Source organism: Triturus cristatus, chromosome 9 (genome assembly GCF_964204655.1).
Source record: "Triturus cristatus chromosome 9, aTriCri1.1, whole genome shotgun sequence".
Lineage (NCBI taxonomy): Eukaryota > Metazoa > Chordata > Amphibia > Caudata > Salamandridae > Triturus > Triturus cristatus.
In genome coordinates this window covers 572,802,481-572,820,842 of record NC_140592.1, presented here as the reverse complement: position 1 = coordinate 572,820,842, position 18,362 = coordinate 572,802,481, and the positions used below count along the sequence as shown (strand labels likewise).

Genomic DNA, 18,362 nt, shown 5'->3' with positions numbered 1-18,362 from the left:
TTTCTGCCTATAATTCTTCTATGCACACAGAGTCATGTTTTCACATTAGTGCCAAAACGAAATTTCTTTGCCAATTTGAAAGCACACTTACTGCTCTTTTTTTTTCGGGCCAAGTGAAAATCTCTTTTTACACTTTGAAATCACTTTTACAGACTGACACATTCTGAAACCTTTTTTTTAAATTTATTTAAATGCACATGTCCAAGCTGTTTTTTTTTCAGACCACCACCGTGTGTATTCTCTGTGACTGCCTACACTCCAGCAGGGGCAACCAGCCTTAGTGATGCTGAATGTATTTGCATTACAGACTTAAACCTGAAAACCCCACTCGCTTCTAATTACTGTGCATGACTATACATGGCAAGCACATGGGTGTGTGCTAAACCTCTGCTTCTTCCCCCAAAAATTCGCTCCACTTTTCCATCTACTGCAACTGTGAAATCACCAGAGCAAGACGCAATACATTTCTGCCTATAATTCTTCTATGCACACAGAGTCATGTTTTCACATTAGTGCCAAAACGAAATTTCTTTGCCAATTTGAAAGCACACTTACTGCTCTTTTTTTTTCGGGCCAAGTGAAAATCTCTTTTTACACTTTGAAATCACTTTTACAGACTGACACATTCTGAAACCTTTTTTTTTAAATTTATTTAAATGCACATGTCCAAGCTGTTTTTTTTTCAGACCACCACCGTGTGTATTCTCTGTGACTGCCTACACTCCAGCAGGGGCAACCAGCCTTAGTGATGCTGAATGTATTTGCATTACAGACTTAAACCTGAAAACCCCACTCGCTTCTAATTACTGTGCATGACTATACATGGCAAGCACATGGGTGTGTGCTAAACCTCTGCTTCTTCCCCCAAAAATTCGCTCCTCTTTTCCATCTACTGCAACTGTGAAATCACCAGAGCAAGACGCAATACATTTCTGCCTATAATTCTTCTATGCACACAGAGTCATGTTTTCACATTAGTGCCAAAACGAAATTTCTTTGCCAATTTGAAAGCACACTTACTGCTCTTTTTTTTTCGGGCCAAGTGAAAATCTCTTTTTACACTTTGAAATCACTTTTACAGACTGACACATTCTGAAACCTTTTTTTTTAAATTTATTTAAATGCACATGTCCAAGCTGTTTTTTTTTCAGACCACCACCGTGTGTATTCTCTGTGACTGCCTACACTCCAGCAGGGGCAACCAGCCTTAGTGATGCTGAATGTATTTGCATTACAGACTTAAACCTGAAAACCCCACTCGCTTCTAATTACTGTGCATGACTATACATGGCAAGCACATGGGTGTGTGCTAAACCTCTGCTTCTTCCCCCAAAAATTCGCTCCTCTTTTCCATCTACTGCAACTGTGAAATCACCAGAGCAAGACGCAATACATTTCTGCCTATAATTCTTCTATGCACACACAGTCATGTTTTCACATTAGTGCCAAAACGAAATTTCTTTGCCAATTTGAAAGCACACTTACTGCTCTTTTTTTTTCGGGCCAAGTGAAAATCTCTTTTACAGACTGACACATTATGAATCCACCATGTGTAACTACAACAAAAACAATTCCCATTTCTATTATTCATTTCTTAAGTTACCACATACATCCCCTCTCAAACTGTAAACTCACCTTTAAAATTAGTTAGTTGTGAAAGAAATGTGTCACTCAAACAGCAGATTATCAGAGCCAGGATCTCTGTTCTGTACACCTCTCTCCTCTCAGCAGAACCAGATAATGGCAAACTTTCCCTCTATTTTTCCACACATATACATGTAAGTTTCAAATCTCAGTGCTTCCCCCTTTTTTTCAAATGTAATGACACATTTCTATTGGTTGAAAACCAACCCTTTTCCAAAAGTACCCTGCCCCCAACTTGACTTCTGCCTAGTACCCTTCCCCCAACTTGACTTCTGCCTGCTACCATAGCAACAGCTCATGGAACACTGCTGTGTGCAGTTAGGTCAGAAGTTCGACACACAATGTTTCAATTCCACAGAGCAAGAGTGCTTGACTTTTCAAACCTAACTGCAAATCCATAGTACTGTTCTTTGGTTACACATTTTTTTGTACCAATACAAAACATGCTTCTATTAATTTTCACATACAGCCTAGTTTTTTTTCTAGAATGGTATGAAACAGCCAATCAGTTCTTTTTGTTTTGTAAAAAATATGTATGCCTCCATTTCCAAACTGTCTTTCTTTTCATATTGCCATTCTACTGAAAGACACCTCCTGAGTGCATCCAGTTCTCCTTTGAAGATGTTCACAGTGTGGATTGTAGGGCACAGCTATGTCTTCTGGAGTGAAAAGTTTGCAGAGAAAACAGATATGGTGAGAGACCTTGCTTTGCCAAATGTAGACATTAAATGGATTGGTCAGAGAGGGTTAAAGTGGCACCAATTGATGCCATTGGTGAAATCCTTCATGCAAATCCAACACCCTGACCTCATAATAGTGCACTGTGGTGGCAATGACCTAGGCACTTTGACTGGGGTAGGTCTGGAAATGCTTATGAAGGACACCTTTGCACAACTGTTTACACTTTTCCCTAAAACTGCCTTTGTGTTTTCCAACATATGCCAAAGGCAAAAATGGAACTGGTCCAATCATTTCTGTCCACAGATTGACAAAGCAAGAAAGCACGTCAACAAATCTGTTTCTGCTTTCCTCCGTGACTATGGTATGGGTGCCATTTACCACAACAACTTGCGTTACGACATGCAAGACATTTATAGAGGAGATGGTGTGCACTTCAATGATGAAGGGAACAGAGTCTTCCTCTTGAACCTTAGACTCTGCATCGGTACTTACTTGTAGGTACCACTAAAAAAATGACTCCATAAACACAACAGCTCTTTTTAGAGCTCCCTAATTTCTAAACTCTTAAATCTGATTTTCATTTATTTATTTTTATTTTTTTTACCGTACGCTTACCGTGAGCTTACCGTACGCGTACCCCGTGATTTTTTTTAAAATCAATAAATGTTTTTTTTGTACTTTTCTGTCCTTCTTTGACCCCCTTACAATTGTTAGGGGGTCTGTAACTCTCCTCATTGCCCCCTTTCCTTGTTTTCACTCTTTTTTTTCAGAGTGAAATACACAAAATGGCGGCCGCCGCTTCCTGGTTTCGGCCGATTCGAATGTTTACTAAGATCTAAGAGCCAATCAGAATCGCGCTCGCGCACGCCACCGTACGCTTACCGTAAGCGTACGGTAAGCGTACCGTAAGCTGGCTCAGATATATATATTGATTTAAAGGCTATTTTCTCAAAATCAACTGAACTGATTTACACCAAACCTACAAAAGGCACTTCCTTGACCTACGGACTACCTCTCTGCCAAATTTCTAGTAATTCTGTTCAGCCGTTCGGGCTGTAGCCCTGTCTAAAGGTCCTATGGAAAAATGCATGGGAAAAACGCGTTTTGGGACCCCCCTTTTATCTCAGCCCCCGCTTGACGGATCCCCCCGAGACTTTCAGGGTAGGAGCGGAGCGTAGCGCCCCACCTATTTTGAGAAATTCGCGAGGATTCGTCGACCGGCGCCAAAGTTATTCAAAATAGAATGTTGAGGTTTTCCTATGGAAACGTGGTCCTAACTATAACTACCTACTGGCGACCGCCAGTAGGTAATATATATATATATATATATATATTACCTACTGGCGGTCGCCAGTAGGTAGTTATAGTTAGGACCACGTTTCCATAGGAAAACCTCAACATTCTATTTTGAATAACTTTGGCGCCGGTCGACGAATCCTCGCGAATTTCTCAAAATAGGTGGGGCGCTACGCTCCGCTCCTACCCTGAAAGTCTCGGGGGGATCCGTCAAGCGGGGGCTGAGATAAAAGGGGGGTCCCAAAACGCGTTTTTCCCATGCATTTTTCCATAGGACCTTTAGAACGAGCTACAGCCCGAACGGCTGAACAGAATTACTCAAAATTTGGCACAGAGGTAGTCCCTAGGTCAAGGAAGTGCCTTTTGTAGGTTTGGTGTAAATCTGTTCAGTAGATTCTGAGAAAATAGCCTTTAAATCAATATATATATCTGAGCCCGCTTACGGTACGCTTACCATACGCTTACGGTAAGCGTACGGTGGCGTGCGCGAGCGCGATTCTGATTGGCTCTTAGATCTTAGTAAACATTCGAATCGGCCGAAACCAGGAAGCGGCGGCCGCCATTTTGTGTATTTCACTCTGAAAAAAAAGAGTGAAAACAAGGAAAGGGGGCAATGAGGAGAGTTACAGACCCCCTAACATTTGTAAGGGGGTCAAAGAAGGACAGAAAAGTACAAAAAAAACATTTATTGATTTTAAAAAAAATCACGGGGTACGCGTACGGTAAGCTTACGGTAAGCGTACGGTAGAAAAAAAAAAAAAAATGAAAATCAGATTTAAGTGTTTAGATATTAGGGGGCTCTAAAAAGAGCCGTTGTGTTTATGAAATGATTTTTTAGTGGTACCTACAAGTAAGTACCGATGCAGAGTCTAAGGTTCAAGAGGAAGACTCTGTTCCCTTCATCATTGAAGTGCACACCATCTCCTCTATAAATGTCTTGCATGTCATAACGCAAGTTGTTGTGGTAAATGGCACCCATACCATAGTCACGGAGGAAAGCAGAAACAGATTTGTTGACGTGCTTTCTTGCTTTGTCATCGCACCGCGTGCACGGCACTAACTGCGTAAAGTGGGCGCGCGGTGCGCGAAGCGCACCGCGTGCTCACTGTGCGCGCACGGTGCGCGAAGCGCACCGTGCGCGCACGGAACGAACTGCGTTAAGTGGGCGCGCACGCCACGAATGGCGTAAAGTAACTTAGCATTTAAAAAAACGTACAAATTCACTGAAAAAACCATAGGTTTCACACACGTTATAGTTAGGAATTAGCATTTAAAAAACCTTGCAAATTCACTGAAAAAACCATAGGTTTCACACATGTTATAGTTAGTGGAAATTTTACTGATAAAAAACCAATGAAATTCCCCCGTTATAGTTAGTGCAGGCAACTATAACTCACGCGACCGCAATCTTCTGCTGATGACATATGTGTCTTTATGAAAAAAAAATATTTGTAATATATGTATAGCTAAAAATGTATGGAAGAAGACATGGGCAAATAAGTGTCTAAATACAGTATTAGCATCAGCAGAGGATTGCGGTCGCGTGAGTTATAGTTGCCTGCACTAACTATAACGGGGGAATTTCATTGTTTTTTTATCAGTAAAATTTCCACTAACTATAACATGTGTGAAACCTATGGTTTTTTCAGTGAATATATATATATATATATAAATACATATATATATATATATATATTCACTGAAAAAACCATAGGTTTCACACATGTTATAGTTAGCGGAAATTTTACTGATAAAAAACCAATGAAATTCCCCCGTTATAGTTAGTGCAGGCAACTATAACTCACGCGACCGCAATCCTCTGCTGATGCTAATACTGTATTTAGACACTTATTTGCCCTTGTCTTCTTCCATACATTTTTAGCTATACATATATTACAAATATTTTTTTTTCATAAAGACACATATGTCATTAGCAGAAGATTGCGGTCGCGTGAGTTATAGTTGCCTGCACTAACTATAACGGGGGAATTTCATTGGTTTTTTATCAGTAAAAATTCCGCTAACTATAACATGTGTGAAACCTATGGTTTTTTCAGTGAATTTGCAAGGTTTTTTAAATGCTAATTCCTAACTATAACGTGTGTGAAACCTATGGTTTTTTCAGTGAATTTGTACGGTTTTTTAAATGCTAAGTTACTTTACGCCATTCGTGGCGTGCGCGCCCACTTAACGCAGTTCGTTCCGTTTTTGAATAACTTTGGCGCCGGTTGACGAATCCTCGCGAATTTTTCAAAATAAGTGGGGCGCTACGCTCCGCTCCTACCCTGAAAGTCTCGGGGGGATTCGTCAAGCGGGGGCTGAGATAAAAGGGGGGTCCCAAACGCGTTTTTCCCATGCATTTTTCTATAGGACCTTTAGACACAGCTACAGCCCGAACGGCTGAACAGAATTACTTGAAATTTGGCAGAGAGGTAGTCCTCAGGTCAAGGAAGTGCCTTTTGTAGGTTTGGTGTAAATCTGTTCAGTAGATCCTGAGAAAATAGCCTTTAAATCAATATATATATCTGTGGCAGCTTACGGTGCGCTTACCGTGCGCTTACGGTAAGCTTACCGTACGCGTACGGTGCCGTGCGCGAGCGCGATTCTGATTGGCTGTTAGATCTTAGTAAACATTCGAATCGGTCGAAACCAGGAAATGGCGGCCGCCATTTTCTCTCTCGCACTCTGACAGGGGGTTAAAAAACAAAGTCCAAAAACATGTAAAGGGGCTGTTTAGACAGCTACCGAGCACCTAGCCATGTTGAGGGAGTCACCAACGATCCCCCAAGTGAAAAAAGGCAAATTTAATTTTTTCGAAAATTTCGCCGATTACGCTTACCGTACGCGTAAGGTAAAAATTAATAAAAATAAAAAACATATCCACATTCTCCCCACCCCGTGTGCAAAATGTGCCCGCAAGGCACATTTAGTGCATGGCTTATTAGAGATTAAATCAAACATATATTTTACCTGTCACAACGATGCTCCTCATATGTCCTCCATGTGCGCACGGTGCGCAAAGCGCATCGTGCGTTCATGGCCCATGTAGCGTAACGTGGGCACGCGGTGAGTGAAGCGCACCGCGTGCTCACTGTGCGCGCACGGTGCGCGAAGCGCACCGTGCGCGCATGGAACGAACTGCGTTAAGTGGGCGCGCACGCCACAAATGGCGTAAAGTAACTTAGCATTTAAAAAACCGTACAAATTCACTGAAAAAACCATAGGTTTCACACACGTTATAGTTAGGAATTAGCATTTAAAAAACCTTGCAAATTCACTGAAAAAACCATAGGTTTCACACATGTTATAGTTAGCTGGACATTTTACTGATAAAAAACCAATGAAATTCCCCCGTTATAGTTACTGTAGGCAACTATAACTCACGCGACCGTAATCTTCTGCTGATGACATATGTGTCTTTATGAAAAAAAATATTTGTAATATATGTATAGCTAAAATTTAATGGAAAAAGACATGGGCAAATAAGTGTCTAAATACAGTATTAGCATCAGCAGAGGATTACGGTCGTGTGAGTTATAGTTGCCTACAGTAACTATAACGGGGGAATTTCATTGGTTTTTTATCAGTAAAATGTCCAGCTAACTATAACATGTGTGAAACCTATGGTTTTTTCAGTGAATATATATATATTCACTGAAAAAACCATAGGTTTCAGGGGTGTTATAGTTAGCTGGACTTTTCACTTGTACAAAACCATTGAAATTCCCCCGTTATAGTTAGTTCAGCTAACTATAACTCGCGCGCCCGCAATGCACTGCTGATGACGTCACATATTACATCACTCATGACATGGTCAGTGACATCACTCATGACATCACTGATGACATCTCAAATGACATCACTGATGACATCACTGATGACATCATCCAGTGAATGTGTGTTTTTCTGAAAATTAAATATGTTTTATATATGTATATCTCAAGGTCGATGGAAGAATAAATGGGTATATAAGTGTCTAAATGGATGATTTGTTTTTGAAAAATTGATTGTGTAACTGACTGATTAAGTGTATCATAGTGAATACATGGCTTAGTGAGTAATGTTTAAATATGTAAATATCTGTATCAGTCTCTCACTTTGTGTATAAGTGGCTGCATGGGTTGGTGAGTAGCTACATGGGTGTCTATATAGGTTATTAGTTGGTTTTTTGAGTATCAGTCTGAGTGTCTGCATGGTTCGGTGGGGGGTATTACGTAGTGCATAGGTGCATGAATGAGTGACTCACTGTTTGTATGTGTTGAACACAGCATGTGTGCAGGACTGTATGGGTGGATGAGTGTGTGTATGGGTGTGTTAGTGAGTGAATGACTGTCTCAATAGTGTCTTTATGAGTAACTACATATGTTTTAAACTAGTATATGTGACTATTGGTGTATATATGTGAGTATATGTGAGAGTGAGAGATTGAAAGAGTTCCTGTATGAATAAGTATGTGTTTCTATAAGTGATTGTTTAAAAGACTAAGTATGTGTAAGTTTCCTTAGAAGTAAGTGTGGTGGTGTGTGTATAACTGTATATGCAAGTAAATGTATGTTTGATTCTTTATTAGCATGAGTGACTATGTGTGTGAGTAACTCTATGGATGAGTGGCATTGTGTAACAGGATGTATAGGTGCATGAGTACATATGATGAGTGAGTACATGTATGAGTGACTGTATAGGACTGTTGGTGAATGAGTGGATGTGTATGTGGATCTTAGAATTACTGAAGAGGTTGTTGTAACTGGTATTGGTATGTCCATTGTTTTGAAAATTTTAGTCTCTATTTTTGAATGTGTGTATCAAAGGTTATATTAGGGTGAGAGGAGGTCTGCCACTCTATCACAAGGATGATGTCATCAGTGATGTCATTTGAGATGTCATCAGTGATGTCATGAGTGATGTCACTGACCATGTCATGAGTGATGTAATATGTGACGTCATCAGCAGTGCATTGCGGGCGCGCGAGTTATAGTTAGCTGAACTAACTATAACGGGGGAATTTCAATGGTTTTGTACAAGTGAAAAGTCCAGCTAACTATAACACCCCTGAAACCTATGGTTTTTTCAGTGAATTTCTGAGGTTTTTTAAATGCTAATTCCTAACTATAACGTGCCTGAAACCTATGGTTTTTTCTGTGAATTTCAAAGGTTTTTTAAATGCTAATTTCTAACTATGCCTACAGAGATAGGACATGTGAAGAAAGAAGAAAAAATGCACAGAAAGAAACAAAAGAAGTGCAGAAAGGACCAACAGAAGTCCTCAAATACGAAGATAAGTGCAGGAAGAAGGATAACGTGCAGAAAGAACAAAAAGAAGAGCAGAAAGAAGCCTTGTTGCAAAATCATCCTGTACCCTCAACTTTTTCAGACGGATACTGGTGGTAACTGAGTCTGACTAGCCAGTCCTAGAGCCAGTGCTATGTTAAAAGACACTTAGAATACAGTGAAAACACCTACATACACTAGGGAACATTATGCGTTGGGGTCCCCCTGTGATTAGCATGACCTCCTCTGTAAGCCCCTAGTACATAATAGGGCATGGGGATTAAAACTACCTCTTAAAACAGGCCACAGGGCGTTTTTGCACACGTTAACTCAGGCCCCGTGTCCTCCCTTCACCACTGTGTAAACACGCCCTGTGTCCATTTTTAGTTGGGAGATTAAGTTCATTTGAATCCTGAGGGTCCCTAGGGTCCAACTAGCCCACTAGGTACCTCCAGTAAATGCCACAGAGCTGTGTTGCAGAGAGGTGTAAAAAGTGGCACGGCCTGGACCACCTCCTTGCAATGCAGCTCAGTGGCGCTTACTGGAAGCACTTGGTGGGCTAGTTAGCCCCCAGGGGCCCTCAGTATTGAAGGGAAATTATATCCCCAATTTAAAACGTGCCATAGTGCGTGTTTGCACACGTCACCTCAGGCCCCGTCCCCTCCCTTCACCACTGTGTAAACGCGCCCTGTGGCTGTTCTAAGTTGAGAGATTAAGTCCCCTTGAATCCTAAGGGTCCCTAGGGTCAAACTAGACCACTAGGTACCTCCAGTAAGCGCCACAGAGCTGCGTTGCAGAGAGGTGTAAAAAGGGGCTTGGCCTCAGAACACCTGTCTGCAGCGCAGCTCCCTGGCGCATACTGGAGATGCCTGTTGGGGGCGCGTTTGCAGAGTGCTGCACGGAGGGGGCATGGCCTCCGGCACGATGCCAGTCTTTTATTTATTTTAATTTTTTAAGAAGGGGGGCTGTGTGGTTCCCCTTCTTATTCTAATTTATTGGCCCTGATGACCCCATCTCCCAGGGCCTGTCTGCTAATTATATTTTTTTGACCCCAATCCCTAGGGCCGGCCACTGTTTTTTATTATTTTAAAAAAATATTTATTTATAGACACACCTAGGACATGCTGGACAAACCGTACGTACCTATCACCATGACGATTTGCGGGATATTCATTAAAAGGCGACTATGCATGCAATGAATCCACGTGGAATGTATTTACACTACTAGTGAAGCTCTGACATGTCTGATGCCCTACAGTGCCTAATCCCGGTAGACACCCTTGTCGTTTATTTATACAAACATGGGTAGCTATTGACGGGCACATTTAATACACATGCACACCAAGCCATTCAAAGGGGATTCGACAAAAATTCGACCAAAACTATGCAAGAAACCCCCCTCACGGTTAATAAAACACACATCCACTGCCGGATGTGTAATACTTTTTATTTTACTCTCTGGAAAGGGGACGAACATCACTTGAGAGTCACAGCGCGCTCCTGACAGAGCCCAATGCTGTGTTACACCCACCATTGCCTGCCGAGTGCCACACACCTCTGTGTTGTATTCCACTAGCTAGTGCATATGCTATGACACTCTCTAGCCCATGTGCACTGTAACACCACCCCGTGAATATGTCATGCCACACTTGTCTTCGCACGGGTTATATTGCCCCATCTAACGTGCCTTCCTCGATGCCTATGTTATAACGCACAGTGCTATGCCATACATATTACAATCTGCGATCCATATCTGTGTCACAGTGCATATGCAACGTTACACTCCCCAGCACATATTATATTTTACAACTTTAGAGACTAGTTAGGTTACACAACACTGCCCTGTGCATATTACACTCCAAGGCGCATATCGCATAGCACGCGCTAGTGCCTGTGCTATCTCGCTCTCTCCAATGAATCTGTCATTGCGCACAATGTATTGCATATTATATTTCACGCCCGGTTCATCTTATATCACACTTTTTGGTGCATAGTTTATACCATACACTATATCTAGTTTTCATTTTCAATCGTGCTCTCAGGACTATGTTCTATATAACACTGTGTTCACCTACCCTTTTCACGGGCATTACATTTTGTGATAGGGGGTGGAGGGTCAGGGGGTGTTTCTGCCAAGTGAGCCCGGAGTCACAGTCACAAACGTCCTCTTCTTCCTGAATAAAAGTGAGATTATGCTGCATACTTGTTCATATTTTAAGTAGTTCGCACAGACTCAATGTTTTAAAAACAATAAAGTTCCTAATACCCGCCTTCTCTGAACAGTTAGCTTGCTGCCCCATCCCCCTCCTCCCTATCCTCTGTTGTGTGAATCCATGGAATAGCCTCCTCCCTCCTGCCATGCATGGTCTGATGTGCTGCCACTGCCCTCAATTTAGTATGATGTACCAGTCCACTCCTCCTGCCCTCCATTGCCCAATTCTATGCCCCATCATTGACCTCCTGCTTAAACTCTGTGCTTAGCTTGCTGCCCCTATTCTCCTTCCCCCTGCCCTCTGATGTCTTTGTGCATGCCCCTGCTCCATCCTTTTTGCCCACCATGTCCCATGGACCTGCCACTCCTATCTACTCTGAGTGTTCTGTTGAGCTGCCACTCCCCTCCCACCTGCCTAGCATTGTCAGATGACTGTAACCTGTCCCTGCCACCTCCACCCTGCCTGTCCACATGCCATGCCCCTATCCTCTTCCTCCTGTCCTACATGGTCCATTGTACTGCCACACCCTTCTGCCCTCCCTGGTCTGTTGTGCTGCAACTGCTCCTCCTGCCTGCCCCGTGTGGTCTGTTGTGAGGTCCCTTCCCCTGAACTTTCTTGTCTGTGCACAGGTCCTGACCCTCCCTTCTATCCTCCATCGTCCTTTGTGCATGCCCCTGCACCCTCCTTCTTGCCCATCATAGCCATTGGTCTTCTGTGCTGCCATGGCCCCTCCCACCTTCCCTGTGTGGTCAGTTAGCTGCCCCTGACCCCCTCCCACCTTCCCTCCATGGTCTGTGTGTATGCCATCACAGTCTCACTGTTGCTCTTCATGGTGTGTCTTGCTTCTAGTGCCCATCCTGCCTGACCTCCATGGCTATCTTGCTGCTCCTGCCCTGCCCCCTTGCCCCCAGCCCTCTGTTTACATGTGAAGACCCCTACTCCCTCCCTCCTGGCTTGTCTGTTCCATTGTAATGCCCCTGATCCGTCCCTACTGCCCTTTATGGTCTGTAATGCTGCAGCTTTCTCTCCTGTCTGTTCATTATGGTCAGCTAGCTACCATTGCCTCTTGCCCCTCTGTTCTCTGTTGTCCATGTGCATGGTCCTGTCCCCTCCCTCTTGCTTTCTATGGATTGTTGTGCTGCACTCCCGTCCTGCATGCCCTGTGTGGTGTATTGTGCTGCTGCAAACCCTGATGCCTGCCCTGCAGGGTCAGTTTGGTGCACCTCTCCATGTCCCTCTTGTCCTCTGTTATCCAAGTCCATGTCCCTATCCCATTTCCTTCCATGATCCAATGTACCATACTTGCGAACATTTTGAACTTGGTAAGAGGGAGATTTTGAAAAAAAACTGGGGTATTGATTTTCCCCTTTGAGTTACATTGAAAAAGAGGATATTGTAGACAGGAGACAGATCAAATAAAGCCCATTTGAGGTTAAAAACATTGGACGTTTCCTGGCTGAATCGGGTCTGTTGGCATGTATGGTTGTACTACCATTGCCTCTTCCTTCTGCCCACAATGGTCTATTACATTGCCACAGCCTTGAAGGAGGGTAGATTTTGTATCACAGGGGGCCCCTGGCCCGTTCTGTCCACACCTGAAGTATGAGACCCTTGTCCTTGCCCTGCCAGCCGCATTTGTAGGCCGTATTAAATTGACCAGCGGGTCCTGTGTTGCTATATAATTATCCTGAGACATCCTTACCACTCAGCCAGCATAAAACCCCTGTGTAGGCCCTTCTGTTCAATATGTAGGCCTCTTTGTTAAATTGACCATAGCTCTGCAATTTTAGTGTATAGCAGTCTGAAGGCAGGTCTGCGAGGCCTTCTGCTCCAAACTAGTAGCCCCCACCCTACCCGAGTGCTCCGTGCTCGGTATCATAGTTCAACATCCCACTGAAGCTGTCGACATACAGTAGGCTGCATCCTGGACTGGTACTTGCTTCCTGGGCAGGTTTCCCGCTTTTAAGGAAGTGGCAACCGCAGAGCGTCAAGTTAGGAGAACTGAGGAGATTTTGTACATGAATATATTGAATTCCCGTACAATACCCATTATTTTCTGCTTGCTCTATGGAACTTACGATAAGCGATTGGCCTGAGAGACTGACCTTTTCACCCAGTCCATTGTCAGCATTAAGTGGGTAAATGACGAAATGTCTGGTAAAATCTGCAGACGAAGCTTTTGGGTAGCATACGTAGGTAGATGTAGCGTGCAAAGGAGCCCACAAAATGATATAAAAAGGGAGCACCCACAGATATCGACGGACTACCTCGCCGTCTGTATGTAGGTTAACAGGCTGTGCAGGTTTTCCCCAAGAGCTGGGAGCTCTTGTCTTCCTTTGCTTAAAATGTCTTGCTCTGCTTTGCTTGAAGTATCTTATTCTATTTTACCTATATGAAATGTCATGTTATGTTTAACCATTGTTCTCTTTACTTTTGCATTTAAAAGATTTTGTATTGTAATTGCAGGAATGCTTGCTCTAAGAGTAAACGTGAGTGTTCCTAGGTAACATTTTCCTTGGTGTAACTTGTTTCTCATGATGCATTTATAGATGTGTTTTCTCTCTCTCTCTGTCAGTACATTAATTGAGATACAGAGAATATCATGACAGCTGTATGATTATCTGGATTCTGTATTTTGTACTTTATGTCTCTATTCTGCGGTTTCTTTGAAGTTGTATCTTCTCATTAAACTGCCATTGTATTCTGCCACCAATTCCATGTCTCATATGTCTGTTTTCTTCATTTTTGGAGCAAGCGTTCCTAGGCACCCCGGCTCAAATTAAGGTGCCCCTTTTGTCCCTGACTCACTCTCCTGCTCAGTTCTGTGGTGGCTCCCGGGGCTCTGGGGACCGCCTCTAGCTTCCTTGACCCGTAATAGATCTTCCCTCCAACAGCCTCTCTTGCAAGTCCTGTATTGTTGGTTTGTTGCCCCTGCCCCCCTTTCCACTGCCCTCCATAGTCTGTTGTGCTTCCACGGCCCTTCCTGCCTGCTCAGTGTGGTTAAATTGTTGCCTTTGCACTCTCCTACCTGCCTTCAATTTTCAGAGTCCGTGCCCCTGGCCTTTGCCTCTCAACAGTATCCCAATGAACAACTAGATTGCTAACATTCTATATTTATTACAAAAGTGTGGAACGCCTGACATCATCTTGATGTAATCAAAACTGTAATACCTAGAGCATTTCCTTTAGAAATTACATATATGAGAGGGTCTTATTGGCATCAAAATTATGATTAGTGCTCTAAAAGACTAAAATAAGGACATTTTGTCTGAGTTTTCAAATAGCGACAAAGCACTTTTAAATTATTTGTTATCTTTATGTTTTTTTATCCAGTTGACCACTTGATTAAAGGTTGCACTTAGGGGAGAGGATGTGGTGTTACTTCCAGAACTGCAGACTTTGCAACTGGGGAACCAGGTTGAAGTTTCTGCTTCAGCTCGACATTCTGTGATTCTGGTCAAATCACTTAGTCTCCCCATGTCTACAACCAAAATGAATATGTGCTTGTGTGATGTAACCAATGCTCATGTAAAGCACTCCAATACTTGACAAGTCTGCACTATATAACACTGCAAAAACACTAAATAATAAGTGTTTTGCACACTTCTGTCATTGGGCTATATTTGGGCTACATCTGGGTGATTTTGGGCTACATTTGGGCTCTTTTAGCTCCGGTGGCCATCTTGGGAGATTTATTTGTTATGAAGTTTCCTAATTTCCTCATGTACTGCAGTCTCCTCAGTAGGAAATGCTTTCAGTTTTTTACGTTGATTCCATCATGAAGGTATTCAGATATGTCACACATTTGCCATAAATTCTGAATGTTAGCACTCTAGTTGCTCATTAGATCACTGTAGTAAAACTACTGTTCACCATGGAAGTCTGCTCCTGGTATTAAAAGTGCATGTTTCAGTCTGCATGTCAGAATTTTTTAATGAAATAGAAGAGGATTTGAGAAGTCACTCAAAATGTGCCCTCATTTTCTTTCTTCAGCATTAATGATAATTTCTATGGCAAAATGAACCCCCTCATTGTGTTCCTTTTTAAATTAAATGTTTTAAGTGTTACCAGTTTATTCCAATCAAGATGGCTTCAGGTGTGCCATACTTTTGTCATAATGAAGACAGTAAGCGCTCTAGTTGTTTTTAAGAACATTCTGGGACATTCTGTCATTGGGCTATACTTGGGCTACATCTGGGTGATATTTGGGCTACATTTGGGCTCTTTTGTCTCTGGTGGCCATCTTGGGAGACTTATTTGTTATGAAGTTTCCTAATTTCCTCATTTACTGCAGTCTCCTCAGTAGGAAATACTTTCAGTTTTTTACTTTGATTCCATCAAGAAGGCATTCAGATGTGTCACACATTTGCCATAAATTCAGAATGTTAGCACTCTTTTTGCTCATTAGATCACTGTAGTAAAGCTACTGCTCACCAGGGAAAACTGCTGCTGGTATTGAAAGTTCATGTTTCAGTCTGCATGTCAGAATTTTTTAATGAAATAGAAGAGGATTTGAGAAGTCACTCAAAATGTGCCCTAATTTTTCTTTCTGCAGCACTAATCATACTTTTTATGGAAAAATGAACCCCCTCATTTTGTTCCTTTTGAAATTAAATGTTTTAAGAGTTACCACTTTATTCCAAGCAAGATGGCTTCAGGTGTGCCATACGTTTATCATAGGTAGGACTGTTAGCGCACTAGTAGTTCTTTGGAACACTCTGGGAAGCTGCAGTAGAACACAAAGGAATCAACTGACAGTCTCTGCCCTTGTTGGATGTACATGTTTTACTGAGAATGTCAGACTTCATTCTCACATGACTGAGAAAGATAATGTGAATTTACAGAAAATAAGCTCTCAGTTTAGCTTATAGATCACCTTCCTAACCTCTGTGGTAAAAGCATGAGAAAATATTTTTCTCTCAATCATGATATCCCAGCAGAAGGCTTTTTCACATGGTGAAATCACCTTAGAACATACCACAATTCCTAAAATGAGTATGGTACCATCAACAAATGATTTATAATGTAACTAAAGTCTTAAAACCTTCTATTAACTGCAATGCTTTTTAATGAGGTGCTATCATGTATATTGGTCCCAAGATGGCTGCCAACACTTCTTGGATGAAGTGCTGACAGCCAATCAGATCTCAGGATGAGATGTGTGGTTAGGCTCCGCCCACATATATATATGCTTTTAAATGCTATTTTCTCAGGAAATACTGAACAGATTTACACCAAACCTACAAAAGGCACTTCCTTGACCTGAGGACTACCTCTCTGCCAAATTTCAAGTAAATCTGTTCAGCCGTTCGGGCTGTAGCCCTGTCTAAAGGTCCTATGGAAAAATGCATGGGAAAAACGCGTTTTGGGACCCCCCTTTTATCTCAGCCCCCGCTTGACGAATCCCCCCGAGACTTTCAGGGTAGGAGCGGAGCGTAGCGCCCCACCTATTTTGAACAATTCGCGAGGATTCGTCGACCGGCGCCAAAGTTATTCAAAATAGAATGTTGCGGATTTCCTATGGAAAAGGGGTCCTAACTATAACTACCTACTGGCGACCGCCAGTAGGTAATATATATATATATATATATATATATATATATATATATATATCCAACCAAACGAACCTCTGCGGTAGGAAAGACGTGAGCCCACACAGGTAAGTTCAGAACTGCCTCCTTTATTTCCAAAACAAACGGCATTATGCATTTCGGCACTCCGTGCCTTCCTCGGATGCCATTGCTTGTTTAAAATGAATTATCCACCTCAGGAAGCTGCAGCTACACATATGGAAGTCCTTACCCCAGTGGGCGGGGACTGCAGCTCCCTTGGAATTGTGGTCCTTATAGTATTCTGGACGCTCGTTCCGCTGACCTTCACCCCGCCAACAGTAATCACATCGTGCAGGTGTGCCATCGCCTAAGTAAGCAAGGGCGCCGCAATACAATAATCACCCAGTCCTCTGGCCTCGCGTTACGATGTGAATTGCGGCGGTTCGGCGTTTTCTCAAGCGCCTTGAGATGCACCAACAGTTGCCACGGTCCGCCGCAATATATATATTTTTTTAACTTTATTGTGGACCAAAAAGAAGTATACATCTCAGCATACTGCCTACAAATGCAATCGGGCTGGCAATGCGACATTTCAAATGTGCAGGTAACGTTTCAAAAAGGGGTAAGGGGATACACAGCAAGCCGCCTACAACCCTTCCGGGCCGGCCGCGTTGGCCGCGTTGGTTAGAGTATTGAGCTGTGAAGGCAGTGGTATCATTGTAAGCATATAGCATCAAACATTAACAGTCAACAGGACCATAAACAGTGGAAGGTTCCACTAATGCACTGTGATCTAAAAGGGTGTAGCTAAGGTGACGAGGTATTCCAATCAATAAAGTATGAGGTAGTGTCACGTGTTGTCCCTTGTCCTCCAATGTGCGGTATGTGCGGGCCTGGGTGAGATGCGGAGTTAGTATATATATTAATTTATATATAGATGTTTAATTATTTTTAATATTATATGTATTAGTTATTAGGTTTATATCTATAATTTTTTTATTATATGTATTATTTACTTATTTTTACATTGTTATTAATACATTTTAAAAAACTATATTTTTAACATCGATATTTTTGACAATATTTTTTTTCTCAATATTTTTGTACTTACCTTTATCTAGATAGGACTTCGATATTTTTTAGTTCGATATTTCTGTGTCGATATTTTAGTAGGTCGATTTTCTGTCTGTCGATATAATTAGTCAGACATTCTAATTTACGACCCCTGAAGTTAAGAGGTCGATAGACAGACAACTATAGATAATCCGCCTACTTTATTAGAGCTCTTCTTTTTCTTTTTTCCACCGGTCAGCCCTTATTTTCACCTACACTCCCAGGAATGGTGGTGGCTTTTCTTTCCTTCTTAATTTGAAAGTGTTGGAAACAACATACTTACCGCCATCTTCCTCTTCCTTTATTTTCGGTACCCGGGCGGGGGGGCGTCCCACTGAAGAAACGTTGGAGAAGGAGAGAAGCGAGAGAGATCCCCCTCAAGAAGGGGTTCATCCTGGCCAGACTGTATATTGTGTTGGAACCTTTAGACCTTTAATTAAAAAAAGCCACAATTAAGCCGCGCTTAAGACCTCCGAGATTTATTTTCCGCCCATCCCTCTCACACTGACATTCAATAACGCTGCCACAGTCTAAGGCGCAGTGATTTAGGCCCGAAGTACACAAAAAAGTGAAGGGTGGGATTCTTGAATGAATA

At 42.4% G+C, this 18,362-nt stretch overlaps 1 protein-coding gene and 1 long non-coding RNA gene across 2 annotated transcripts in view; one reads left to right on the top strand and one right to left on the bottom strand.

Moving 5' to 3' along the window:
* The window catches only part of LOC146798334 (uncharacterized), a 37,348-nt gene extending 35,603 nt beyond the window's left edge, over window positions 1-1,745 (bottom strand). Inside the window, exon 1 of the mRNA XM_085627513.1 lies at window positions 1,636-1,745. The gene's annotated coding sequence lies outside the window, so the exon portion shown is untranslated. The remainder of the gene's footprint in view (window positions 1-1,635) is intronic.
* The window catches only part of LOC146798333 (uncharacterized), a 227,190-nt gene that overhangs the window by 98,556 nt on the left and 110,272 nt on the right, over window positions 1-18,362 (top strand). The gene's annotated exons all lie outside the window — the stretch shown is intronic.